Source organism: Gopherus flavomarginatus, chromosome 4 (genome assembly GCF_025201925.1).
Source record: "Gopherus flavomarginatus isolate rGopFla2 chromosome 4, rGopFla2.mat.asm, whole genome shotgun sequence".
NCBI classification, from domain to species: domain Eukaryota; kingdom Metazoa; phylum Chordata; order Testudines; family Testudinidae; genus Gopherus; species Gopherus flavomarginatus.
In genome coordinates this window covers 28634715-28662174 of record NC_066620.1, presented here as the reverse complement: position 1 = coordinate 28662174, position 27460 = coordinate 28634715, and the positions used below count along the sequence as shown (strand labels likewise).

Sequence of the window (27460 nt, the reverse complement as noted above, 5' to 3'; positions counted from 1 at the left end):
AAATTATTCATGGAAAATAGATCCTGTCCAGTGTGGCTGATAAAGGGATTAGTGTTGATGTAAGACTTAGATTTTTGTAAGATGTTTGACGTGGTAGCGCACAAAATTTGGTGAAAAAACTAGAGCGATACAAACTGAACATGGCACACATTAAATGGATTAAAAGCTGGCTAAGTGATGGGTTTCCAAATAGAGTTGTAAAGAGGGGATTGGCACCAAGTGGTGTGTTTCTAGAGGTGTTTATAAAAATATAAAATAACTTACAGACCAGTAGTGTTCCTAATGGCACAGGTGTGCCTGTTTCTCCTGGCACCTATTTTCCAGCTGAGGACATAAGTTAGAAAGACTCAACCTGATCTCACCTTCAATTTTCAGCCATTCAGCCAGCTCAGAGTGCAGGCAGGGAGTACCTAGGGACTGTGTGCAGGCAGGGAGGAGGGTGGCTAGAGACTACTCCAGAGATATACAGAAGAAGCTTCGTGCTGCCCACAGTCCTTGCACCTAGGGCGACCTGTGGGACGATGAGCCGCTAGGACACCAAATGGATCCATGTCCATCGGGGATGTGACAGGCTACTTCCATGAGCACAAAGCAGCAAACCTTGCAATGGTCCCAGCTCCCCATGACGCGGAGGGCGAGCGCTGGCAGGAGGAGGCAGGGCACACAAGGCTGGCTTGGAGCGCTCTTTAGTTTGCCAGTGTGAACAGCGGGAGATGGCAGGCAGTTGGCAAGGCGGAGCCCAGGGGCGGCTGTTAGGATGTGGATTTTCACACCTCTCGGGAAAGGCCTAGACGTTAACAATGCAGATAGATGATTCTCATGTAGCTAGTCACAGAGGTAGGAAAGAAAGTCATAATCACTGTTTGCCGGTGTAAGGGCTTCGCTTACTGGGACAGTCTGAGGTCCTGCTCTTTGGCTACGCCACAGGGGCAGCCATAGGCTGGGAAGCAAACGGTCACGTCCTCACCAGTCACATAAGTAAGGTGCTACTGGGCTGTTGGGAATATAGTCCTGTCCTGACAATGCCCAGCACCACCAGGTAAAGATGGTTAAAGAAAACTTAGTTTGGTAGCATCCTGTCTGGCAAGAACTCATCTATCAATAGCAGGGATGTGACACCCTCATTTCTGTGTTGTTCTAGCACTGTAGTCCCCACTTCCCTATTGTTTGTCTGTATAATCACTCTCTGGGTCTGTGATTGTTTCTGTCTGCTGTAGAATTAATTTTGTTGGGTGTAAACCAATTAAGGTGGTGGGGTATAATTGGTTAGATAATCACATTACAATATGTTAGGATTGGTTAGTTAAATTTCAGTAAAATGAGTGGTTAGGGTATAGCTAAGCAGAACTCAAGTTTTACTATATAGTCTGCAGTCAGTCAGGAAGTAAGGGGGGGAATTGACATCATGTTTCGCTAAGGGCGGGGAATGGGAACAGGGACACAGGTAAGGCTCTGTGGCATCAGAGCTGGGAAGGGGACACTGAGGAAGGAAATTGGAATCATTGCTTGCTGGAAGTTCAACCCAATAAACATGACTTTGGTTATTGCTGCTCTCTGTTCACGCGAGAAGAACCAGGGAATGGGAGGGTGAAGGGATGAGCCCTCTAACACTAACTAACATCTAACACACATTTGAAATTCTTCTTTTCACACCATTGCTCATTCTCAGGTTCTACTTTGTCTCCCGACAGATCCAGTCTCTTTCAGGATGGCCTTGCTCTTCCTGTCTATTTTGCTCATGGATGTTTTGGAGTAAGCACTCCCCTTCCTTCTATTCTCAGACAAACACTGGCATGAACTGTTTGCTACTGCTGGGTTTAGAAAGCATTTGTGGAGTGGAAGATGCCATTTTGGGGGGATTGTTCCCAAGCTGCAGTACTTTGTGTTCAAACATCTCTGTTTCCTTGGTGAAAATAAGACCAACGTTTCCATGCAATATATAGGAAAAAAAGCAGTTATTCACCCCAGATGGGACTCGAACCCACAATCTCTGACTTAGAAAGCCATTGCCTTATCCATTAGGCCACTGGGGCTGTAAAAGCCAAATGAAGAACAGATGGAAATTCCCTCTCATAAGTGCACAGCGTGAACATTCATTCAGAAGCCAAATACCCCATTTAATCGCCTTACAGAAACATCTGCATCCCCTGGCAGCGAGGCAACTGGGCAGGTCGCTGACAGAGCTGAGCACCACCTTTCTGCCAACCATTTTTAGAGAAGAACCCCATCCTAGAGTCACCTCTCCCTCCTTCAGCACCTCCACGTCTGTGGCTCTGAGTGGCAGTAGGATGATTAGGGGGCGAATCTGGGGCTGGAAGGGGGGTAAGGTCAGCCTGTAAGGAGTAACCCGGTGGCACAGACCCAGCGGAAGGCTGTGGGCTGCTGGTCAGTTTAGATTAAAGCTGCACAGCGACCTGACACCCAGAGTTATACCTTGTCAGGAAAGCGCGGCCATACTGCCCAAGTCTGAGTCATGTCCGCAGCCTGCCCGCCTCTGCTGACGGTGCGCAGAGCCACACAAGTCAATGGCAGGTTGAATCAGGAGCCTCAGCTCTTTCCCCTGATGGCCACCCAGAGCTGCCTAGTGCCCCGAGAGCCTCCCTCGTGTTCTCTCGCAGCAGCCACCTGCTGGTGTGGGTGGGAAAAGGAGACCAGGAAGCACTGCAGCCTCATTGCAGGACAGGAGGCCCTCACCATACTCAGGCCTGCCTCTTGCCTTCAGCTCAGACAGCCAGAGGTGCCAGGGAGCTCCCTGGCAGCCCGTTGCCTCAGCCACCTCTTGCCTCATGGCCTAGGTTCTTGGTGCTCTGCTGGTCACTGCCTTGCTGGAAGGCCCAGATGGAAAAGAAACAAGTGCATACATAGCAGAAGATGGTTTTGATCTATTGACCTCTGGGCTATAGGCCCAGGACACTTCCACTGTGCCACTCTGCTAACTCATCAGCCTCCTTCCACCCAGAAGCCACTATTTGGATTAGTGCCTTACGAGCTCTCATGCTGGCAGGCAGATGCACAGGCTGCTAGGCAGCTGCTCTTGTCACAGGATTTTACAACTTATACAGGTAAAAGGGATCTATTTGGGGTTTAGACCCCACTGGGAGCTGGGTAGCTGAGTGCTGGAGACGGGAGCACTTCTTAAACTGTTTTCAGTTAAGCCTTCAGCTTGTGGGGGATGAGGTTCAGCCTTGGATCCGTGTCTGCAGCAGGCAAGTGCCACTGGCTCAGTCGCTCCCCCTCGCTGTCTTAGCAGACTAAAACCCAGAGCAAACGCACACGCCTTGCAAGAGAACAGGAGCTGGGATCTCGAAGAAATGTCAACATTTTATTAAGATGACGTTCAAAGGGAAAAAAAAGTGTACGGTACAGTGTTTAGGCGCAGAAGTTTCTGTGATCAGGGAACAACGTACAGATTACCCAGGGGGTGCAAAGTTCGGTTTAAGATTGGGCGACATAAGGAATACAGAATCTGCAATAGCCCCGACTGGGGGTAAAAGGTTAACGTACAGACACTGAGTTAGGAGGGTATGTTGTCCATGTGAGGGCTACGTTCAGCTGTGGAGTATAATGAGCGGATAGGATGAGGATGAGGATGGATTGACCCGCGTTTGGTGAGTTTTAACGTTCAGTGTTCTTTAATCTTTGCCACAATCTAGTTTAAGCAGGATCAGTATGAACTCTGCCCTGCCATCTGTTGGTGATCTGTTGTAAAGGCCTTTTGAGGCTGATGTCATTTGCATGATTCCACCCACCCCAGATTGCATGATGGGAGTGGTTGTCCAAACGGTCATTTCAGCTGCTGTGTGATCCCCAGTCTCTTTGTTATTGGGGCAGGAGTAATCCAGTGTATTTTCCTGATTATTTTGGATCAAGGACAGAGTAACTGTACCTGGCATTTGAGGCCTGAGCGCTTGACCCTCATCTGGCAAGTACTCACCATTAAGGGATATGGGTTCCAAATGCCCAAAAGTGTGGGAGGTAGGAATAGATGTTTCTTTGGGCCTTGCTGGCTTGTGTATGTTCCTGCTGATTTTTTTCTGCTCTCCCTGGTGAGTAAAAACAGAAGTATTTTTGAGATTCTTAGAATTGTTGTTAGCGTTGAAGTCACTCATTTTAAGCTTATGCCATTTGATCTCTTTCAGGGTATGTTTTGGTCCTGAGAGGTAAAAGGTTGCTCTGTGTATGGTGTTATGGAGTGAGGTAGAAAAGCTTGGTTGCAGAGATGGTGCATGTGCCAGAAAAGTCATGTCCCCCAGCTGTGGTCCCTGAGTCCCATCTGCAAAATTTCCTTCCAGTCTGAATGGGAAAAAGCATTTTACTCAGTGAAGTTGTTGCAGCTTATTTCCCTGCCCTGCCCTCATTCAGCACCACATTTTTATAATTTTTAGTGGGTAGTTGAGATCACAGCCCACCAGCTTAAGTGTGTCTCAAATTTACACTTAATCATTGTTGTGGAAAATTAACCACACCATTGATTTTAGATCAGACAGCCTAAGGCTCTTTTATTGATTACAAATGTGCACACAGGGAGAGACAGCGGTTCCCTACGCAGAGGGTAGGCTGCTCTGGCCTTTACAAATTTTACCAAGCTTTTAAAGATTAAAATCGCAAAGCGTCACTCAGCAATACATCCAATACATCCTTATTTGGCACTTACATTGCTAATTCTGTAAAACATAGCAAAACATAATTGATAATTTTCCTTATATGGTTTATCTATTGCAACTTCAGCAGCATTCTGTCACAACCATCCTGTTATTGTACTTTGGTGGTCATGTGGGCCTAACTGTTCTGTGACCCTTACTTGCGGTTACCTTAGGCAAGCAAACTGTTGCCACACTATAATCACACAAAGCTGCACTGGCACCCCAAGGGCCCCCCTTGTTCCAAAACTAGTTCCCTTTTCCAGATAGTATATCTTTCTAAACAAGTTTTAAGGAAGTCAAATTAGTTCAGCCAAGGACTTGGCCTATAACATCTTGATGACAGAAAAGCCCCAGTATGTGGAGGGGATTTTATTTTCCCTATCAGCATCAATGAACTTAAGTCTGTGGCATAGAACAGTAATTGTAATAAAATTATAAATAGCATTATTTTTAAACTACAGAGAGAAGAAAACCATAAAATCTGCATTTTTATGCTTCAAAGGAGACTCATAGCCCTAAACACAACATTCATTTTCAATCTTTCTTAATTCACTTTGCTTTGGAATCAATGTCCCTTGCCTAACGAGATTCTTGTGGGTTCCAGTGAGTCCTGAAATCATGAACTGCTAAGTACTGTTCTACTGTCCTTGATTCATATCACCAGGATAACTACATTTTATTACTCCTGCCCTAATAACAAAGATACTGGGGATCCCACAGCAGCTGAAATGACCCTTTGGACAAGCACCCCCATCATGAAATGCAGGGTGGGTGTGACCATGCACATCAGCAACAAAAGGCCTTTACAACACATCACCAACAGATGGGAAGGTAGAGTTCATTCTGACCCTGCTCACATCCTCCCACCAGCCAAGAATTGGTGGTCCTGATAAATCACACTCCCTATTATACCAGCTCATTGGTGTTGAATGCTGAAGTTATGGCTAGCAAAAGTAGCCACCCATCTCTGCCCTGTAGCATCCAGCTTAGCTCTTGTTAACACATAAGTCAGTGGATTGTTCTCTGTCCATACCTGAAACTGAGCACCAGACAAGTAGTCTCGAAATTTCTCAGTGACGGCCCATTTCAAGGCCAAGAATTGCAGCTGGTGGATGGGATAGCGAGTTTCGCTATCAGACAGTCCTCAGCTGGCAAATGCTACAGATTTACATTTGCCTTCCACTTCCTGGTAGGGGACTACTCCCAGACCCTCCAAAATGGCATCAGTATGCAGGATAAATGGTTTGTTTGGGTCAGCGAGGAGTAGGACTGGCACATGAATCAGGCAAATAATGATTTCCCGTAAAGCCCTGTCACATCTCACATCGCGCCATGTCCCAAATGGAGAGGAGAGGAGCCCCTCCCCAGTCCCAGGCCAAGTACACCAGATCTGTGGGGGTGAGGTGCCTATGGTCTAGCTTGTACCAGGCCAGGCCTGCCAGAGCTGCTGGGGAGAGGAGTTCTTCCCTCAACCCAGGCCCACCAGAGTGCTGTTGCAGTGGGGAAAAGGTGTCTCTCACCTGGTTCTTAGATGCTCTGGTGAGAGGAAGCAGAAGGAAGTTTTTTCTTCCCTCCTGCAGCTCAAACCTCTCACCCCCGCCCCACCATTTTCTACTCTAACCACCCTGAACCTCTCATTCTAACCCCACTCTAGAGCCTGCACCCCTAGAGCCAATGCCCTCAGCCCCCTGCACTCCAGTCCTCTGTCCCATGTAGCCTGATTTAGGGTGTACTAATAATATTAATTTGGATAACATGATGAAAATTTAATTTATTAGCTTACATTTTATTTAATTTATTGAGTTACAAAGTTACAGTTGCATTACTGCTATTCAAAAGATACATATGGCATTATACGCAACAAAGTTTTGGTTAATATACTCACACCCTTCCTTGATAACCTGGTGGTAAGAGACACAGGACCAGCCTTGCACTTCGGGTTTCTCAAGATGCAGTGCTTAGAAAAAGCTAATGTTACTTAGGGTTTACTTGACTATGTTAAACTTAAAATCAAAACCTAATAAACAAAGACTAAAAACTTAGGGAAACCGAACTTAGCCTAGTTCCCTTGAAACTTAAAGTTTAAGAACAAGTACACCCTGCTGATAGTACATAGAGAGAGAGTGGAGGAAGTAAATCAGAATGATAGAACGAAGTGCTCTAGCGAGGTGGGTTACCTCTTTCATAGGGCACAAGCGCCAGAAATCCTTCCTCCTATGCCCAAGTTTCATTCCTCACCCACAAAAGGTTAGGGTATGCTTACTTCATAGGCTAGTATGTTTGTGCGTGTTGATGACATGTACATATGCACATAAGTTCCCCTGTGGTGTACCTGTTAAGTCTGTGGGTACAACACTGAAAAAAAAAACCCCTATGCCATTCTCCATTGTCGATTGGTCTAGGTAAAGGTCTTAGACAGGCGTGGGTACTTATCTATTTAAGTAACAAGATAAAGGTCAATTTACCTTTCTGAGTAAAATGTCACAATATAGATATGCTAACTTTGCCTTAACTTACCATACAGGATGGCCTGTAGGTCCTCGTAAGTCATGTGCCCCAGTCCCCTAATCATTTTTATTGCCCGCCACTGGACTCTCTCCAATTTGTCCACATCCCTTCTCATGTGGGTCCCAACCCCAAGAGTACTCACATTTCACCCCAATGGCCCCAAAATGCCAGCTTTTAATATGTAAATAGGGTGCTGCCATGGTCAAGTCACTCCCGAGCTCTCCAGTGGAGCTTGCTGGTGGAGAACAAGGTGAAAATAAGTCAGGATGTCACTCAGTCAATTCCCTGTGCTCCCCGCAGGTGGTATCAGAAAGCTCCGAGATGGCTCACTTCCCTTTCTCTCATCAGCTTCAGGCCCCAGGGTTACAAATGCACAAACCAGTTGGGATTCTTCCCTGGCCTCAGGGTGTGGGGCTGCTCTGAGGGGATGGATTTGCACACTTGGGATATTAGTGCAAAGATACAATTTCAATTTATCTTAGAGAAATTAGAGGGCAATTTATATTTGGTAAAAATCTTATTTAGTGAAAGGAAAGCTGCAGTGACAGCCTGGTTACTGGGGTGCAAGACACTTTCCTCCTGCGAGAAACAAGAAGTTAGAATTAGAAATTTACATCATTTGTTCCAATGTTGGCACAGGTTTAATTTTGCTTCTGTGTAGGTTTGTTTCAGGCTGTGACCGTTTTGGTTTATTGGGTTGTTTTGGTTTTTTTAGTTGGAATGGAGCTTTTAAATTACATTTGCTGGATGGAATGGCAGACCTGCAACACCAGTTTTGACATAGTTCTGCATATTTTATACAGATTTGGCCAATATTCAAGGATTCAATTCCTTTATAGGCGGTTTTAGTGGTCAGGCTTATTTATTTTATGTTATTTTATCATCCTGCTGCAGCACACCTTTTTGATAAAATGTTGAAATTATTAATTTACAGTATTTGTTAGCTTTTATTTTTAAAAACAAAGTTTTTTTTAATGTTTGGGTTTTAAATTAAGCATTGTTTTTGGTTTTAATTTTTCATCTAGGTTTTGGTTACTGATAGGATCTTTAAGAACTTTGGATTTAATACTAAAATTTGGACAGATTTAGATTATTTAAAGTAAACCCTGTTTATTATTTTATTTTAATAAAGGTTGTATTGCTCTACACCCTGGCCGGGGGTAGAGGAGATTAGCCTGGCCTTTCACTGAGAAGGAGCAGAGGCATGGGAGGCATGGCCCCCGTGAAGGGTGGGGCAAAGTGATGGGGGGCACAGCCCCCTCAATTTTTTTTGTCTAGGTCACCTCAGTTCCCCACCAAACGAGAAGAGTCTGATGCCAGCTCTGCTGGTCACTCAGTGTCACTGCTGCTCTATGGGAAACATGTTCTGTGCATTACCCAGATTGGTGGGAAACACACTCTGTGCATTACCGTGACTGGTCCGTGGATGTCACTGCTCCTAGAAAGCAGACACACGCTGTGCATTACGCCACCTGACCAGTGGGTATCACTGCTGTATCAAGGGAAACATCTTCTGTGCATTACCCTGAATGACCACGTGGTGTCACTGCTGCTTCAGGAAAACACCTTCTGTGCATTACTCTGACTGCCCACTGGGTGTCACTGCTGCTCCAAGGGAGACATAAGAATGGCCAGACTGGTTGAGACGCAAAGTCCATCTAGCCCAGCATCCTCCTGTCTTCTGACAGTGGCCAGTGCCAGGTGCCCCAGAGGGAATGAACAGAGCTGGGAATCATCAAGTGATCCATCCCCTGTTGCCCATTCCCAGCTTCTGGCAAACAGAGGCTACAGGCACCATCCCTGCCCATCCTGGCTAATAGCCCTTGATGGATCTATCCACCATAAATGTATCTAGTTCTTTTTTGAAGCCTGTTATAATCTTGCCCTTCACAACATGCACTTGCAAGGAGTTCCACAGGTTAACTATGCAACTGCCCTGAGTTTACCCCTTCTCCCCTCCTCAGGTTGTATATGGAAAAAAGAATGAGGATGAGGAGAGCCATGATGTGTCTGTTAGTGGCTGGTGACTCATTTTCCTCTAGCCAGCAGTGCTGCAGGCTCCTTTGGTCAGTGCCCATGCAACTGTGTCTCGGGAAGGGGGAGTAGAGGCTCATGCTCCCCAGCCCCACGCCCCACCCCCAGCAGCTGGGGAATCCAGGCCAAATTTAACCCTGGTAGCTGGGCTGGGATTAGCCTGGGCTGGGGTAGGGCTCGGGAGGAATTAGGAGGGAGACAGACGCACCTGCTGTGAGGGAAGATCCTCCCATTCCCTGGCAACCCCCTTCACTCCTTGCAGCACGGAACCCCGTAGCATTTCCTTCTCTGTCATGGGAGCTGTCTGCTGCCTGCTTCTCCCTTAGCATCGTCTCTCCCCACCCTGGGGCATTGGCATTGCCCATCCTGTGCAAACAGGCAGGCCCCGGTGTGCCCCATGGCACTGCCCTGCAATTGTGGGGGCAGCTGTTGGATGGAACCATATCGAAATATGGGGGTGGGCAAGGCTGGGGACCAGGACTCCTGGGTTCTCCCCTCAAATGTGGGAGGGGAGTGGAGGTTACGGGGTAGAGTGAGGGAGGGGCAGGGCTGGGATCCAGGGCTACTGCTTTTTCTGGTTTTCTCCACCTCCTGCAGCTGCCTCAGTCCTTGCAGTGCGTTTCTTGTTCCAAATTCATTTGCTGACTTGTGTAACTCACCCCAGAGGTGGCTGCATCTCAGTGTTGGGTGAGGCACCCTTGGCTGAATCACCTCCTAAGCATATTTCTCTCCCCCTTCACGGGACTCTGCAGCACTCGGCAAACATCCACAAGATCATGGGGCACTTTGAGCACTGGGCAGGCAGGGGCCAGGCGCCCAGCCCTCCCTCCAGAGAATGGGACCCAGCACCCCCTACTTTTTACAGGGATTAAAAAGGGGCAAAGGAAGGCAAATCAGAGGAGGGGGTGGCCAGGATCTGAGCAGGGGATGGAAATTGACTGATCGGAGGGATCAAGCAGCTGGAGGCAGAGTTAGGAGAGGGACTGAAGGGCAAAGTCAGGGAGGGGGGAAGGAGCCAGAGTTAAGCCCAGAGGGAGGCGTTGCCAGAGGGTTAAACCCCGGCACAGGCAGGGGAAGAGGGGTAACAGTTATCCCGGTGGGCTGAGACTCCAGTGTTTGCAAACATGGGTGGGGGGAGCAGAGGGCTTTTTTATTTCCCCTCTCACAGGCAGCACCTCTCAGCATGGGCTTCCCAGGGCTGGGCTCTTAAAGGCACAGGCATCCCATTGCCTAGACACTGCAGCTCCTCTCTGATGTAACCAACTGAGGTGCTGCAGTAGGAAACTCAATTCAGTGAAACTGGGCTTTCCCTATACGCCCCCCAGCCAGGGGACTGTGCACCCCCTTCTCTGAATTTCCCCAACACCCTCTCCCTCAGTGGTCAGGTAGTTACATGCAGCACTGCCAATGTTGTCATTGGTTGCAAATTTGAATGGAAATTGAAACTTTAACACACACTTTAAAAGCAGATACAACGTATGAAAACTACTTGTACCTGAGAAAGTAAAATAGGTTTGAAAAGTCTGGACAAAGCCGGGTTTCCTCACCCAGCTGTTGTGTTTGCTGACAATGTCGGTGCATTGGCTTCGGCAGTGTTGGCCAACCTTAGAATTTCAAATGATAATTTGTAAGCGAGGTGTGAATGAGCTCTCCCCTGGCAGCTAGTGATGACCAAGGTTGGGAGGAGGCTTTGGAACCAGACTGTATTTACATGAACTCACCTACTCTGCTGAGGTATCCAGTGGACAGAGCTGGGCTGCCTCTGCTCTAGGTGCCCGGAGGAGGGAAGGTGTGTGGGGCTCCAGCCTGGGACTCTTCCTCCCTCCTGCCAAGGCCTGCCTATTAATCCCAGCCCTGGCACTACTTTTTTCAAGCACCATGTGGGCCAGAGGAAAAGTGTGTTAGGAAGCACAAGGGCCAAGCTTGTGAACATCAGGTGCAGCAGCAAGAATCCCAACGATCAGGGTAACTAGTTCTAGAGCCCTAACCCATTGTGGCCATCGCAGCCAAAGACCTGGCTCTAGGAGGTGTGAGTCACGCAGCAGGAGGGGAAAGATTCACTCTTACACAGCTGGAAACAGGGAAGTTGAGCTCTGGGGATTTATCACAAGCATGGGTGGCAAGTTTGTAGAAATTTTGGTGGTGTCCAGAACCCACCCCCAACTCTGCCCCCCAAACTCCACCTCCACCTGCCTAAGGCTCTCGGAGGGGGCTTGGGGGGGAGGTCTGGGGTGCAGATCCTGGGCTCGGGATTAGGGTGCAGGCTTTGGGATAGAGTTTGGGTGCAGGCTCCAGGCTGGGGTGAGAGGTGCAGACTCTGGGAGGGAGTTTGGGGATAGGAGGGAGTGCAGAGCTGAGGGATTCATGATGCAGGAGGGGGCTCAGGACTGGGACAGAGGATCAGGGTGCAGAGGGAGCTCAGGGCATTGGAGAGGCTCACAGCAGCCTGCCTTGCCATTTTTGGTGGGTGGGCACTAGGACCCTGGGGCAGCAGACAGCACTTCTGCCCAATATCCCTCTATTCCAGCAGCAGGAGCGAGGCCCATGCTGCTTTTTGGCAGGCAGGGATGCAGCGCCGCAGGGGGGGACATGCAGGGGGAGGGGTGGCAGGCAGGGGCCAGGGAAAGAGACCCAGCTCCAAATATTGCTGGAGCAGGGCCCCCAGCCCTGAATATTCCTGGAGCCCGAGCACCACAAATGTATATAACCTGCCACCTATGACCACAAGCCAACACAAGGTCCCACTGAGATTCGAACTCAGATTACAGGATTCAGAGTCCTGAGTGCTGCCCATTACACCATGGGACCAGCTTAGACTCCCTTCTCTGCACATCTGTGACCCTCATGGGACTGCTTGTGTAAGGGGGCTCTTGGCCTTTACTAAAACTTAGTGTGTGTGTGTGGTGGGGTCGGTTGGCTAGTTCCCAGCACCAATAGAAGGGGGAAGGATCAATGGGAAATCAGAACCCTGAGACTGACAGTCCCCAGGGACAATAGGGAGAGGCCAAAGCTCCAAGTTAGCTGCACTGACAGGCCAGACAGTGTAATAAGAGAGTCACCAGGCCAGGAGGCCCCATCCTCCATGTGAGCTGAAACTGCCTGGGCGAGAGTGGGGCAGAGCTAAGGAGAGAGCAGGAGCTCGAGAAGAGCCGGGGAGCAGAGCTGTGCAGGTGTAGTGCCAGAAACTGCTGCATGTAGGAATTTGCAACCTGTAGCAGTTATTGATACCTGAGGTTGTTCTTATTTTCTGACTTGCCCTAAGTGGCTAAAACTTGACAGTGGTTTCTCTAGCAAAGGCCAGTCCCTGGCCCCTTGGTCCAGACATCCTCCTTCATATCAGGCTAGGGTGACCAGATGTCAAAGATGAAATATTGGGATGCGGGGGACGGAGCAAAAATAAAAGCTGGAGGGCCCCCCCCACCACCAAGCGGCAGTGCACTGCCCCATCTCCAACCAACTCTCGGCTCCAACCTCCGCTACCCCCCCAGCTCCCCCATCCCCTCACTCCTGGGCTCAACCTGGGCTCCGAGCTCTGCAGCCGAGCTGTGACCCGGGCCCCTCCTGCAGCTCCCGGGCAAGGGGTGAACCAGGCAGCTCCTGGCAGGAGCGTGTCCGCCCCACTTGTGTCTCTGCCCCCTGCCCACCTGGGCCCTGCTTGCTCCGCGCTGCCCCCAGCCCCACTGCGCTGCCCCGCAGGCTGCAGGGCTACAGCAGCTTCTGCGCTGCGCTCCCGGCCATGGCCATGGCCCATGTGCACACCTGGGAGGGAGGAAGAATGCCGCGTGCTTGCGGAAGAGGCAGGGCCAGGGTGAGGATTTGGGGAGGGATCCAATGGGGCAGTGAGGGGGTGGGGCTGGGGGCAGGGCCAGGGCCGGGATTTGGGGAGGGATCTAATGGGGGAATGAGGGGACGGAGTTGGGGGGGGGCAAGTATCCCTCCAGACTATGCCTGTGTGCTGGAGAAGAGGACAAAGTTATTTGTTTTTCCAGGGTCCCGATCGGTCGGGACGTGGGACAAACAAGCAAATAGAGGGACAGTCCCGATAAAATCGAGACGTCTGGTCACCCTACATCAGGCTTCAAGTTGAGAATCATTTCCCATTCCCGCTCTGAGGGAGGGGAGACTTTTAAACTCGCTCTCTGTGCGACTGCACATGGCTAAGCAAAGAGAACAAACCCCAAATTCCCCCCCGTGCTTTGGGAGCCAGGTTTGCAGTGGGAATTCTGTAGTTCAGATGACTTCACACCTGGTCATTGTGATTCTTTACCAGTTTCTCTGGCATTGGGGCATTTTTTTTCACTCACAGCTGTGATGGCCAAGTGGTTAAGATGTGGGAGTTGAAATCCAATAGGGTTCTCCTGTGCAGGTGCAAATCTTGCTCACAGTGAGGCCTGTGTTATAGCCAGTCTCTCACCCGAGCAACACCTCTGTACAACCCCCTGAGACACTCTCAATTCTCTCCCCACCCCAAGTAAATCCTGTTCTGCTCCTTTCATAGAGATCCCTGGGACACCACCTCACATTGTGTCCCTGAGGGGTCAGGCAAACTCTCAGCACCTGATGCCTCTGCCACTCACCTGGTGCCCCATAGATCAGCCATAGCCCTGGTTCTGCTCCTCTCTCTAGAGTGCGAAAGAAGGCAAGTCAGCGACTCCATGGGAGCTATGGGGCTGTAGAACCAATAGAGAAAAAATAGGTGCTCAGCACCCACTGACAGCCACCTCCCCCCACCCACACACACACTACAGGCCTTGTTGACAAGCTCCTCCTCTTCCCTTTCAGTGCCTCCCACTTGCCAGTGATCAGCTGTTCAGTGGGGTGCAGGAGGCACTGGGTGGGGAGGGGAAGGATCAGGGACAGGAAGAGGTCGGGGTGGGAGAGGAATGGGGCAGGAAGGTGCAGGAAGGGAAGAGATGGGACGGGGTGGGGACTTGGGGGAAGGGGTGGAGTGGGGGCAGGGCCTGAGGAGGAAAGAGGGGGATTTGTCCCAGTCCCCTCTAGGGCCGGCCCTGAAGGGAAACACTGACTATTACAGAGTGTTAGACTGAAGGTCCCTGGTTTAATCCCGGGCTTTGGCAGGCCCTGTCATCCCTCTTTGCACAGGGGTGGCTTGTTTTCTGGGAGAACAGCAGTGCCTGGACCCAAGGTGAGCTCCTGAGCTTGGGCTCTGCAGTAGGAAAACATAGAACAGGCTTCTGCCCCTAGTTGGCCCACCTAACCTTTAATAATGAGAACTGTCTTTCCCAACATGGTAGGAAGAAAGTGAGGCAGGGCAGCCCTCAGGAATGGTGCCAGAGGGCTGCTGGGCAGTGATAGGCAGGGATTGGGGATGGAAGCTCCTCTGTGCAGGGAAGGGGCATCTGTAAAAGTGACCCCACATACCTCTCCTCCTCTGGGCACCTAGAGCAGAGGCAGCTGGTGCTGATGGCTCCAAGGGAAGGCTTAAAAGCCACAGAGCAACTGAGGTCAGGGCTAGAGGAGGGCAGGACCATGCCTATGTGTGGCCTTCAGACAGGCACAAAATCACCCAGCCAGGCTGCTCCCTGCCATGCCAAACACCCACTGAAGGTCACCAGCAAACGGGGCAGCTGCTGATGCTCTGTGGATAACATCACAAGTTGGTAGGAAAGAAGGGCCAGCCCCCATGGTGGGGCCTCTGCCTGGTCCCACTCAAGGTGCTCACTTTTGCAGTGGGGCAGGAGATTTTACACCAAGAGGCTTTTCCCCAGCTGGTGAGAAGTAGAGAAACACCCAGGCTCCGAAGACGCTATGTAGCAAGTAGCTTCCAGCACAGGGACAGGCGCACACGCTAGCCTGGGCAGCCGCCCATTTTCTCTGGCAAATCAGGAAGGGCAAAGGCTAGACTGGAAGCACCTGGGTCTCATGTCCCAGCCTTTGTGATGCCCACCCCCCCAACTCCTTCCCGGGGCTCTAGCTGAAGCCAGAGCATTGGCCTGAGCGGCCAAGAAGAGGTTCCAGCCCTAAAGGGAGCAGAACTTTCAGCACAACGGTAAAACTGCAGAAACACAATCACCAAGGGACTCAAACCTTCAGATCCACACTCAGACACCTCATCCATTAGGCCACATGGTAATGCACAAAAAAAACAACTCCAAGCACTTCTTTGGAAAAGTTGGACATTGTGTTTCTCAGGTCATCTACTGAAGAGGGCCGAGACTCTGTGGGCACAAGAAGTTGAGTTCCCAGCAACACGTGAGACTTAATTCTATGGAGCCAGGTCCAGGGCTTTGGCAGGGAGGCTCAGGCATGGGGGGATTGGGGTGCAGCGGATGGACCAGCTGTCTAGGTATGGAAATTTAGTCACACTGAGGCACAGAAGGAAGGAGGAGGAGGAATCCTGCTGACAGGCAGCAGATGTGCAGAAAAAGAGGAGGGGTTCCAGGAACTTTTTTTGCCTGTCTTTGCCTACCTGCTTACTCTTGTGGTGAATGGGGAAAATGGTCTCAACTAGCTCAGTTGGTAAAACATCAGGCTTTTAATCTTAAGATCCAGGGTTCAAGCCCTTGTCTAAAAACTCAGCTTTTAAGTGGCCTTGTGTGCCAGGAGCCAAATGATTCCTGGTGCTGTCCACCAGCCACATGCTGATTCCCAGAATCCATGGCCATTTCCTGGAAAGGTTCCTTTCCTCAGGAATCAGGAGAGAGGCCACATCCACAGGAGCAGACTAGCACAAGCAGTTTCTGGCTGGCAGGAAGAGCTGTGGGGTCAGGTGCTGAGAAAGCTCAGAGGGAGACCAACAGAGATGAAGGGAAGAGAGACAGAGAAGCAATGAGTACAGAGGGCAAGTGTACAGGGGGTTCAGGTCTGGCTATTGTGGGGAATTTCCCCGGTTTATACATGACCCTGGTGCAATTGGCCAGAGAGAGGATCTGAGTCCCCACCCCCTTACCCAGAGGCTTGCCTGACCCCAAGGATGCTCTTTCTACTCTCATGTGTGGCAGAGACCTCGTAACCCCAACAAGGCTGGGCCCAGGAATCTTGTGCTCACTTGAAAAGGGCAACAGGGAGATCACAACCAGCCTCTCTGGAGTGTCACGGCAGGTCACAGTCTCTCCCTCACATGTCCCAGGCCTCCTTCCCAGGCCCTGGCTGTGCTGCAGGGACACCACAGGCCGGACACTTGCTCTGGCAGTGGCCACATGCTCTAGGTGACAGGACCCTTGTTCCCAGTGTCAGCCCCCATGTAGGGGATATGATCCCCCCACCCCTGAAGGTCTGGCCTGCAAGGCCTCTCAATTGGTGGCATCTCCTTGTGCTGGGCCTTCTGCCCAGGGTCCCTCTCACTCTCCCAAGCTGCTCACTGCACCCACCTCCAGCCCTAGTGCTGCTGCGGCTCTGCCTCCATCTCCCTGCTCTGCTCCTCTGGCCTCTCTGGCTCTGCTTGCTGCAGCTCTTCTCCCAGCACAGATCTGCTCCCTGGGCAGCTTCTATGGCTCATGCTGCTTCGGCTCAGTTCCTAGCATGGATCTGCTCTGGTTCTCCTTGGCTGGCACAGCTCTTCTCCCCGCCTCTTCTCGGGCTCCTGCTTTCTCCTTAGCTGGGTCCCACTTTGGCCCAGGTAGTTCCAGCTCACACAGATGATGGGATTCCCTGCCCTGGTGACTCCCTCATTACACTGACTAGCCTGTGAGTCAGGCTAACTTTGGAGCTTTGGCCTCTCCCCATTGCTCCTGGGGACTGTCAGTCTTAGGGTCCTGATTTCCTATTGATCCTTCCCCCTTCTGTTGGTACTGGGAACTAGCCAACCAAAAACCCACTGAGCTTTAGTAAGGGGCCAACAGTCCCTTACACGAGCTGGCCCCATGAGGGTCACCGATGTGCAGAGACAGCAGCACAAGCTGGTACCATGGTGTAACGGGCAGCACTCAAGGACTCTAAATCCTGCAATCTGAGTTCAAATCTCAGTGGGATGTTATGACAAACTCCTAGAGCTCACAGTGCTTAACTTCCCTGTCTCCAGCTGTGCAAGAGCAAATCTTTCTCCTCTTGCTGGGTGACTTGCCCTCTAGAGCCTGGTTGTGAGGGCCACAATGGGTTGGGGCTCTAGAACTTGCTACTCTGGTTGCTGATACCTGCAGTCCTGTGGTTTGACCAGATGCTTGGGATTCTCGCAGCTTCGCCTGATGCCCACAAGTTTGGCCATTTTGCTTGCAGCCTCATGTTGCCTCTTGTCCACATGGCACTTGAAGGAAGGAGTGCCAGGGCCAGGCTTGATAATCAGGGCTAGGCAGGATGGAGGAAGAGTCCCAGGCTGGAGCCCAACACACCTTTCCTGCTCTGGGCACCTAGAGCAGAGGCGGCTGGTGCTGACAGCTCCAAGGGAAGGCTTAAAAGCTGCAGAGCAACTGAGGGAGGGGCAAGAGGAGGGAAGGACCAGGGCCGGCTTTAGGAAATGCGGGGCCCAATTTGAACATTTTCGGAGGGGCCCTGGCAGGGATGACTTAAAAAAAAAGTGGAAAAAAAAAGCTTTTCATTTCTTTCATGTATTATTTACTTTCCATAACTATATGAATAATAAAATTATATATTATATACATTGCATCATATATGCTGTTGTTTGGCTATTAATGACCACCATTTCACATGTGTGGGTCCCCGCCACTCCCTGGGGGTGTGCACATGTGTTGGTCCCAGCTGCTCCCTGCCCCCCTCGTTGAAGCAGGTGTGCAGGGTTACTGCCCTGGAAACTACAGGGCAGCAGTGGACATGGGGCTGGCTGGAGGCAGGGCAGGGGCTGACTAGAGGTAGGGTCTGGCTGCAGGCAGGGCAAGGGGTGTGGGGCTGGTTGGAGACAGGGGGTGTGGAACTGGCTGGCTTCAGGCAGTGGGGTGCAGCAGGGGTTGACTGGAGACAGGGCAGAGGGTGCGGGCTGGGCAGGGTGTGCAGGGCTGGTGCGGACAGCAGTGTGTGGTGGGCTGGCTGGTTTTGGGCAGGGCTGCAGGGGTGTGTGGCAGGGGCTGGCTGTGGGCACGGGGCGCAGAGCTGGCTGCAGGCAGGGGGGGCCAGACTGCTGTGGGCAGGTCAGGGGGTGCAGCAGAGGCAGCTGGAACCCCAGCCCTTTAAGTAGCCACCAAACCCCCTTCTATCCCACCCGGACCTTTTAAATAGCCATGGGAGCGCTGGGGAATGCATGGGGGAGGCGGGGCTCCGGCGGCTATTTAAAGGACCAGGGTGGCAAAGGCAGCTGGAGCCCCGGGTCCTTTAAAAAGTCCCCGGAGCCCCTCACTGCCTCAGGCTCCGGGGCTATTTAAAGGGCCGAGAGCTCCAGCCAGGATCGCGGGGCTTGCCGCGCTCCAGCCGGAGCCACCAGGCTTGCTGCACTCTGGCTGGACGCGGCAAAGCCCCGCCGCCCCGATCTCCTGGCTGGAGCCCTGGCCAGAGAGCAGCAAAGCCCCGCCGCCCCGCTCTCCCGGCTGGAGCCCCGGCTGGAGAGCGGCAAAGCCCCGCTGCCCTGGCTGGAGCTCTAGCTAGGAGAGCGGGGCCGCGCCGCGCTGCAGCCAGCGCTTCGCTCAAAGGAGCAGGACCATGGAAGACCCCGGAGCAGACCGCAGCCGGGACGGGGTAAGTTAAAAAAAATTAAAAAGGTGCCTAAGGTGCGGGGCCCTCTTAGCCGCGGGGCCCGATTCCCCGGAATCGGTCGAATCGGCCTAAAGCCGGTCCTGGGAAGGACCATGCTTATGCGTGGCCAGCAGACAGCCACAAAGACACCCGGTCAGCCTGCTCCCTGCTGCCTGGCGTGCCAACCCCCCCTGAAACGTGCTTAATACACTCAGTGATCAGGAGGAAAACCTGTCAAAATGTGTGTGCGAGGAGAACCTGCTTGGCTTGGAAGGGAGCGAGGAAAAAGAGCGAGTGAAAAAAATAACCAGGGAGAGAGCGAGAGCGAAAAGAACATGGAAGGCAGAGAAAGAAATAAAGGGAGAGAAAAAACAGAAAAAGAAGGAAAGAAAGGAAGAGCATGAAAGGTAGAGGGGGAAAAAGAAAGCAAGAACATGCAAGCTAGAGAAGGAAAGGAATGAAAAAGAACGAATGAACCACAAGTGCTAGTTGAAGCTGGAATGGGAGAGTCAGAGAAAGGACAGACTGACCCGTTAAGCAAGGTTGCACCCCAGATTCTCCATGTTGGGGGCACAGGCCCCCTATTTCCATCCTGGCCCTGCTTGGGGGAACCATACATAGGTGCCTATTGAGACTCCCATGCTCTATGAAGGGGGGCAAGTCCCCCCATACCCTCAGGGCCGCTGAAAGTGGGTTCAGGCTCCCCAGCAAGAGTGGACCAGCTGAACGGGGCAATGAAGCCAGGGAAGCCAGTCCCTGGGCCCTCTTCTGGACCACCGGGCCCCAGTAATCTGTACCGGCTTTCCCCTTGCATGGCAATGGTGGTGCACTCACGCCTTTTAGTATCATGACTATTTATCTGTACAATAGCAGCACCTACAGAGAGCAGGGCAGACTCAAACCCCTGTTGTGCCAGGGGCTGCACAGACACAGAGACAGTCCCTGCCCCAGCTGCGATCAGGGCCCCGTTGGGCCGGGCGCTGCCCAGACAAAGCGAGAGATAGGCCATGCCCCAGAGAGTTTACAGGCTCCATACCCAAAAAGTGGGAGGAGAAACAGAGGTCCAGGGTCACACAGCAGCACTGAGAGTAGAACCCAGGAGTCTTGGCTCCTCCTGCTCTAACCACTAGACCCCACTCTGCTCCCAGAGATGGGGCTAGAACCCAGGAATCCTGGCTCCCCAAGAAGGGGGGGAGTGGGGTCTAGTGGTTAGAGGATGGGAGGCTGGGAGCCAGGACGCCTGGGTTCCATTTCCAGTGCTGGGATCAGGAACCTGTGCTCCAAGCATGTGCTTGGCAGTGGCACTCCAGCCCCTGCGCCCCCTTTTTTGGAGGGGGGGCGCACAAAAAGCCAGGAGCCAGCCCTGAACCAAGATGTTCCCTCTCATCTGAGGCTTTCAGGCTGAGCTGGAACTGACACTGCAGTTCTGGCTTCAGTCACAAGAAGGCGCTCACGGCAGCCTGAGGTGCACAGGCTGGACTGCAGTCCAGGCTGCCCTGCCGCTGGAGAGCCGGAGCGTCACCCCCCGCAGGGAAGCTCCAGGCACCAGCAAAGCAAGCACCTGCTTGGGGCAGCCCATTTGCAAGGGCAGCATGGGAGCTGAGAACCAATAGGGGGCTCTGGGAGCTGTAGTTTCTTGGTTAGCTCCCTGCCTATAGAGCCAGCCCTGGAGCAGGGAAAGAACTACATTTCCCAGCATTCCCTTGGCCACTACCAACTGGAAAAGAAGGAGGGGGCCTTATGCGGCTGCGTGCTGTGAGTGGAGAGTTGCACTGTGAATGGTAGGAAGACCATATTTTAACATTCAAAACACAGGACACTCCAGGGAGAGGGAAGCCCCACCCTGCCCCCATCCACTCCCTCCGACTGCCCCCCCAGAGAAACCCCAACCCATCCAATCCCCCTGCTCCCTGTCCCCTGATCACCCCCTCCTGGGAGCCTTGCCCCAACTGCCCCCCAGGACCCCACCCTCTATCTAAGCGCCACTGAAACTTCTCCCCTGATTGCCCCCTCCAAAGACCCCGGCCCCTAACTGCCCCTTGGAACCCCACCCCCTTTCTAAGCCTCCCTTCTCCTTTTCCCCAACTGCCCCCTCCTGAGACCCCATCAACTTCCCCCCAGGACCCCACCCCCTACCTGTCCCCTGACAAACCCCTGGGACTCACATGACTATCCAACCGCTGCCTGTCCGCTGACTGCCCCCCCACCTCTGACCCATCCAACCCCCCCCTGCTCCCTGTCCCTTGACAGCCCCCCGGGAACCCCATACCGCTTCTCCAACCCCCCCCCAGCCCCCTTACCGTGCCACTCAGACCAGCAGGGAGAAGGGGGGGTTAGATGGGAAACTAGTGAAGAAAAAGAGAGCAGGAAACAATAGGGGAAACCTTCTGTTCTCTCTCTCTTCCCAGTCCTGGCCTAGCCTGGTGTCAAGGTTTTTTTCCCCCACTTTGAACTTTATCTTTCAAAAAGTGGAGACCTGCATGATCACTTTTAAACTATATTACCAGCTTAAATTTGGTACACTGCCACCAGCCAAAATATGGTGTTTGGCATACTTCCTGTTCCCCCAAAGCCTTCCCTGGGGAATCCAAGACCCAAACCCCTTGGGTCTTAAAACAAGGAGAAATAAACCATTCCCTCTCCTTTCCTGCCCCCTCAGACTTTCCCCTCCCTGGGTTGTCTTGGGAAGCTTCACTTATCCAGACTTCTTGGATCTTAAAACAAAGAGAAATTAACCTTCCCCCCCTCCTTTCCCCCCACCAATCCCTGGTGAGTTCAGACTCAATCCTCTTGGGTCTTAAAACAAGGAAAAAAATCAGTCAGGTTCTTAAAAAAGAAAGCTTTTAATTAAGAAAGAAAAAAGTAAAAATTATCTCTGTAAAATCAGGATAGAAAATGTTTTACAGGGTATTCACATTCATATAGCCTAGAAGGACTTCCCTCCCTCCCCCTTAGCCTGAGATTCAAAGTTATAGCAAACAGAGGTAAAAATCCTTCCAGCAAAAGGAAAAAACATTCACAACTTGAAAGAAAACAAACATAAGACTAATTCGCCTTGCCTGGCTATACTTACAATTTTGAAACATGGAAGACTGATTCAGATAGATTTGGTGAGTCTAGTTGTACGTCTGGTCCCTCTTTTTCCCAAGAGTGAACAACCCCCAAAACAAAAAGCACAAACAAAGACTTCCCTCCACCGAGATTTGAAAGTATCTTGTCCCTCGATTGGTCCTCTGATCATATGTCAGCCAGGTTTACTGAGCTTCTTAACCCTTTACAGGTAAAAGAGACATTAACCCTTAACTATCTGTTTATGACACCTGGTATTAGTGCTGGTTAAAAAGAGGGGGAAATATCGGCATCTACCAGCCTTTCATAGCTGTACAAGACTCAGGCACAATACAGAGGTGCCCATCTGCAAGTGCTGAATGGTTGGATTGGCTAATGCAACCAGTAGACGTCCAGGGCACACTGGGATATACAGCCAAGTGTTCATCACCATCATTATTTCAAAGGGATAATGATAATGATGGGAAGGTTCACAATTGACACAATAGTTGCATACAAAGATGCACGTTTGGCAGTTATATTGACTCAGGTTGGCCACCCCGGCCTAGATGTAGAAGTTACAACACTGAAACTTGAAAGAGGGGCCAATTTCCCCATCATTTCACACCTTTACATCCAAACATGATGACTTTCTGAATGAACTCACCTCGTTCAGCCAGAAGATCTTGGGGTGGATGTAGGAGTCACTGGATAAAATTCTCTGCACTCTGTTATCACTCAGGTCAGAGCAGAGGTACCTAGTGATCTAGTCGGGCTGTAAAATCTATATATCAACCCCAAATATGGTGTGAAATTAATCCTCAGAAACGGCTGTTGCCCACCCAGACCCCAGCAAAGGGCTCTTCAAGGAAGGGGGCTGTTGAGCAAGGAAAGAAGAAAGATGTCCTTCTCTCCCTGGAGGAACTGGGCTCTGCGCTTTGGACAGAAAGGAGGGGAAGGAAATGGCCACACGATGGCAGCGGAACCTAAGAAATGAAACACAACAGGCTTCTGTGCACATTGATTTTGCACAGTGAATGAACCTGACTCCTGTATCATGAAAAGCCAAAAAGCCGTTTCTTTGTATGACAGGGAGAAAAGAGTTCCAATCATTCCTGCCCATTTACTTTTGAATTATTTTACATTATAAATAAAATTGTAACAAAAGTAGTCAGAATTTGAGCTGCCTGTTATTAAAAGCTGGTTCCCCAATTCAGTTCCAACTTCCCTACGAGAAACACCCCCAGATCCCTGCTCACCCCAGGAAGACGAAAAAGAGAAACCCCCACTGGGCACTGCCCTTGGCTCCAGGCTGCTGTCCCTGGGTGTGGGTGAGGACTGATTGTTTGCTGCTGAGGAGGGAGCCAGTAGAGGCCTCTGGAGCTCTGCTACTAGCATCTGCCCAGCCCAGGCTGTCCTCTGCCTCAGCTGCTGCTCCTGGCCTGCTCTAGAGTCAAACAAGCAGGGCTCCTAGGGGAAAAGAGACTGGGACAGGGCAGCATCCTGGGTTGGGCTGGGAAGGTGCTGGGAGTTCTCGCTCCCTGAGAACTGGCCTAGCTCCCTTCTCAACAGCGAACAAACCAATTCCACATCCCCTCCCTAGAAAAACCAGCCTGAAGCCAAGGGCAGCAGGGGACGATTGCCTTTAGTTCCCACCAAGGCAGGAGAGAACCCAGGGCCTTTCTAGCAGAGCTTATGGAACTGACGTGGGGAAACTAGCCTTTAATAACAGGCAGTTCAAGTTGAAGCTAAGTGTTTTTAATGATTTCTACAACATTAAATAACCCTTCAATCGTAGTGTCATCATCCATAAAATTGCTTCAGCCTTACAGGTTCCCAAGTACAAAACTAAACATCTCTTCAAATCCAAGGGAGCGGGGATCAGTCAATGTTCAGAGTCATCCCACATAAAAGAATCATGTTGTGGTACATACTGGCCCCATCATGTGGCCATCGCCTTTCCCTCCTCTCTCTTAAAAGTTTCAGTATTTTGCACAGAAACTTTCTTCCCTCAGGAGAGACCTGGGACCCAGGGCTGCCAGCCAGATAAACAACTTTAAGAGGAGGCATCATCTGTCAAAAAATAATCTCCCTCCTTTAGTTCAGTGAAATGTTACTTATCAGGGCAGAGCCGGAGGATTGAAAGCAGCTACATCAAGCCTCTGTGTAGCTAGCAGGAGTGAACACAACACTCCCTTGTATCTGAAGAGATGTTTAGTTTTACCCTTGGTAAACTACAAGGCTAAAGGGAAAGGTGATGGTGGTGTCAGATATAAAGAGTGAAACATGAAACAATCATCATAGTTATGCCTATAGCAACTGTAAATATTTCTAAATTATTCTTATTATCATCAGTGTATTATTTTCTCTGTCATCCAGACATTGACTAGACCTTGACCAAGAAATTTGGATCTTGACAAAATAATCAACTACTCCTTGTTAAGGTAATGGACTTGACACCCACTCGGGTGTCTCCACGCAGGTTCAAATACTAACAACAGTGGCACCTTACAGCCATAGCTTTTAATCAGGGCAATACATTGATACAAATTCCTGTTAAATCATTTCTCAGCCAGAGTCCATCACCCACATTCCTTAAGGCACTGGGCCACCATGTGGACGTTTCATTTCCCTACTCAATTTCACACAGAGGCACAATTTCCTTTGCACAGATCCAATAACAGTAAAACCTCCCTGTGTCTCTTGTCTGAGCCAGGGCATTCGATTCCAGTGAACCCTTCTCTCCTGCAATGGCAATGGTCAGACAGAGGGGACGTGGTCACCTGCATCCCTACCAGGGAGATATTGGCTCTGCTCTTTCTTTCTGCTGCTGTTGTTAGTCCATGAAACATCAGGGATGTAATGCAAGGCTGAGCTCATACACAAATACCCTGAAACATTTCAGTGCCTCAGAGAAATCCTGCCCCTGGCTATTGGAATGATATGGTAGAGATTCGAATTGGAAAGGGACTGTCTGAATTGTCAGTGTGAGGAATGAACAACAATCTATAGCAATGTCGTTAGCCACAAACACACTAATCATGTTCCAGCTGGAAGGGAAATGGGCAGGAACTCTTGCTGTTCACCATGGACACACTTACACTAATGCACAGCCGTGAGTGTGCTGGGGAAGCTGGTCTGAGCCATTTGAAGTGACAATTCAGTGAGAACAGAATTATCATATAGGGCAACAACTGTACATCAAGTAGTTGTGGCTGAGTGGTTAAGGTGATGGGCTAAAAATCCATTGGAGTCTCCCCATGCAGGTTCAAATCCTGCCAACTACGGAAGCATTAGTGTGTTGTCATTGCTGCTGTCTCAGTGCCTGAGCATGCACGGAGCCTGATCTGGTCTCCCTCTGAGGCTGCCTGTGCTTGAAATACTGCTGTAGCACTGTGGAGTAGACAGCTGCTACAGTGAGGGAAGGGGTTTTCCATCCCTGTAATAGCTGCATTGGCAAAACAATCTTTCCTTTCATTTAGCACTATCTAACCATGGCTTAAGTCAGCTTAATTATACTGGTTCTGGGGGGTTTCACACCCTGAAAGGCGTACTTGTTAGAGGGTTTGTCCCATCTCCCTCCCATTCCCTGGTCCTTCTCACGTGATCAGAGAGCAGCAATGCATGAAGCTCAAAGGTGCAAACAATTCAATGTTTATTGGGGTAAACTTCCAGCAAGCAATGATTCCAGTTTCCTTCCTCAGGATCCCCCTTCCCAGCTCTGACACCACAGAGGCTTGACTGTGACCCCGTTCCCCTTCCGTGTTCCTATTCCCCCCCTTAGCAAAACATAATTCCAATTCCCCTACCTCAATTCCCATTCACATTCCCCCCCTTACTTCCTGATTGACTGCAGACTATATAGTAAAACTTGAGTTCTGCTTAGCTCTATCTTAACCAATCATTTTACTGACCAATCCTAACATATTGTAACATGATTATCTAACCAATTATACCCCACCACCTTAATTGGTTTACACAAAACAAATTAATTATACAGCAGACAGAAACAGTTACAGAACCAGACAGAGATTACACAGACAAGTAATAGGAAAGTGGGGACTACAGTGACAGAACGACAAAAAAATGAGGATTTCACACCCCAGCTGTTAGTAAGTGAGTTGTTCCCAGACAGGATGCTATATAGTAGAGGTTGTGGGTGCTGGTTGCTTAACTGTCTGGCGCACAGGGCAGGATTTTGAGGTTCACCATTACTCTCTCAGAATGCCAGCACCCATCTTTTGTTCACTTAAAAAGCGAACAGGGAGATTCCAACACCGCAGAACTCATGGAGCTCCAGGAAACATGTAACTTTAGGTCCGGATGAGTGTATCTAAAAATCAACTGTGCTGTAAAAGGTCTCTAGGAGTTGATAGAGATGTGCCATCTTGACCTCCCTAAAGAGTTCATCAAATATTAATGAAAACTAGGGTTGATAAGTCATCTTCTTTGTAGTATCAGGATGGTGGACTGGTCTAAAGTGCTAGTTATAAGTTTCTTTTTTTCCGATCCATTGGGTGTTCTGGTCTCTGCATGGAGACGTGGTTTCAAATCCCACTCCTGACATGACCATTTAATTCTATCTGCAGAAAATGGCCTCACTTTAATCTCCTTTGCAACAACAGAACACCATTTCCTTAGCTTTTCTCTTCCAGTAGTTGTGAGAGAAGTTCCAAACCAGCGGGAAACAGGGCCTGTTCTCTCGACCCATCAGTTTTTGTCTTCCTTCATTCCAAGCCATTTCCTCAGATACATCCATATTTCCCACACTTTTATGAAACTTTAGAGTCATCATTTAATTGCCACACAACTGTACTTCTGAAGTAAAGTGAAACACAATATTTTTTGGATATTCTTGCAGAAGAGTTTTGTTTTCTGACCTGGAATTGAACAGGGGCTACCCAAGGGGGACAATGCTACTCCCTTTTCTTTGCTCATCCACAAAACATAAGTTTGTGGTGCCCTTTGTTTCCTTGTTCTTCAAACACCTGTCAGGGACGGCCAAGGGAGACTTGGTCCTGACTCTCAGGGTCCCTCCCTGCCCTACCTTTCTATATGATTCTGTTGTGTGGGTTTGTGCTGTGTCGCTGTTCCACGCTGAGCTGTTTTGCACAGTGTCACTTTGCACTCTGATGCATTGTTTCGTGTTGTATGGTTTTTGCACTGGCTTGTGTTGCACTGGTTTGAGCTGAGCTCTTTTGCAGTGCATCATTTTGCCCCCATGGGGCGTTCATTTGCATGGTGCTGAATTGTCGGGCTTTGCACTCCTACGTGTTGTCACTTTGTGCTGTGGAATGTCAGTTCACGCTGAATTGTTAGATGTTAGATTGAGGTGTTTCCACTTTTGTTGTTGTTTATATTGTATTGCGATGGCATCGAATTATAGAGATGTACGGCTGCAAGGGCCCTGGAGAGGTCATGAAATCCAGCCCTCACTGCTGAAGCAGGGCCAAGCAGAGACGATACATTGGGGGCATGTGGGATCAAGTACCCCCAGCTGTCAGCCCAGGCAGGGAGCAGAAGGAGGGAACCAGAGCCAGAACAGGTTGTCTATGGGACCAAGTATATGCAGAATATCCTTGACAGAGGTTTGTTCAACCTGTTCTTAAAAGCCTCCTAGGACAGAGACTCCACAGACACCCTTGGGA

The 27460-nt window shown here is 50.4% G+C and overlaps 3 non-coding genes across 3 annotated transcripts; 1 reads left to right on the top strand and 2 right to left on the bottom strand.

The window, feature by feature from the left end:
* Nucleotides 1-1960: 1960 nt before the first annotated feature.
* TRNAR-UCU (transfer RNA arginine (anticodon UCU)) lies at nucleotides 1961-2033 on the bottom strand. The gene has a single exon. It is a non-coding gene; the product is annotated as a tRNA-Arg (tRNA).
* Nucleotides 2034-11921: 9888 nt separating this feature from the next.
* Nucleotides 11922-11993, bottom strand: TRNAQ-CUG (transfer RNA glutamine (anticodon CUG)). Its single transcript has one exon. It is a non-coding gene; the product is annotated as a tRNA-Gln (tRNA).
* A 13024-nt stretch (nucleotides 11994-25017) lies between these two features.
* TRNAF-AAA (transfer RNA phenylalanine (anticodon AAA)) lies at nucleotides 25018-25099 on the top strand. Its single transcript has one exon. It is a non-coding gene; the product is annotated as a tRNA-Phe (tRNA).
* Nucleotides 25100-27460: the final 2361 nt, after the last annotated feature.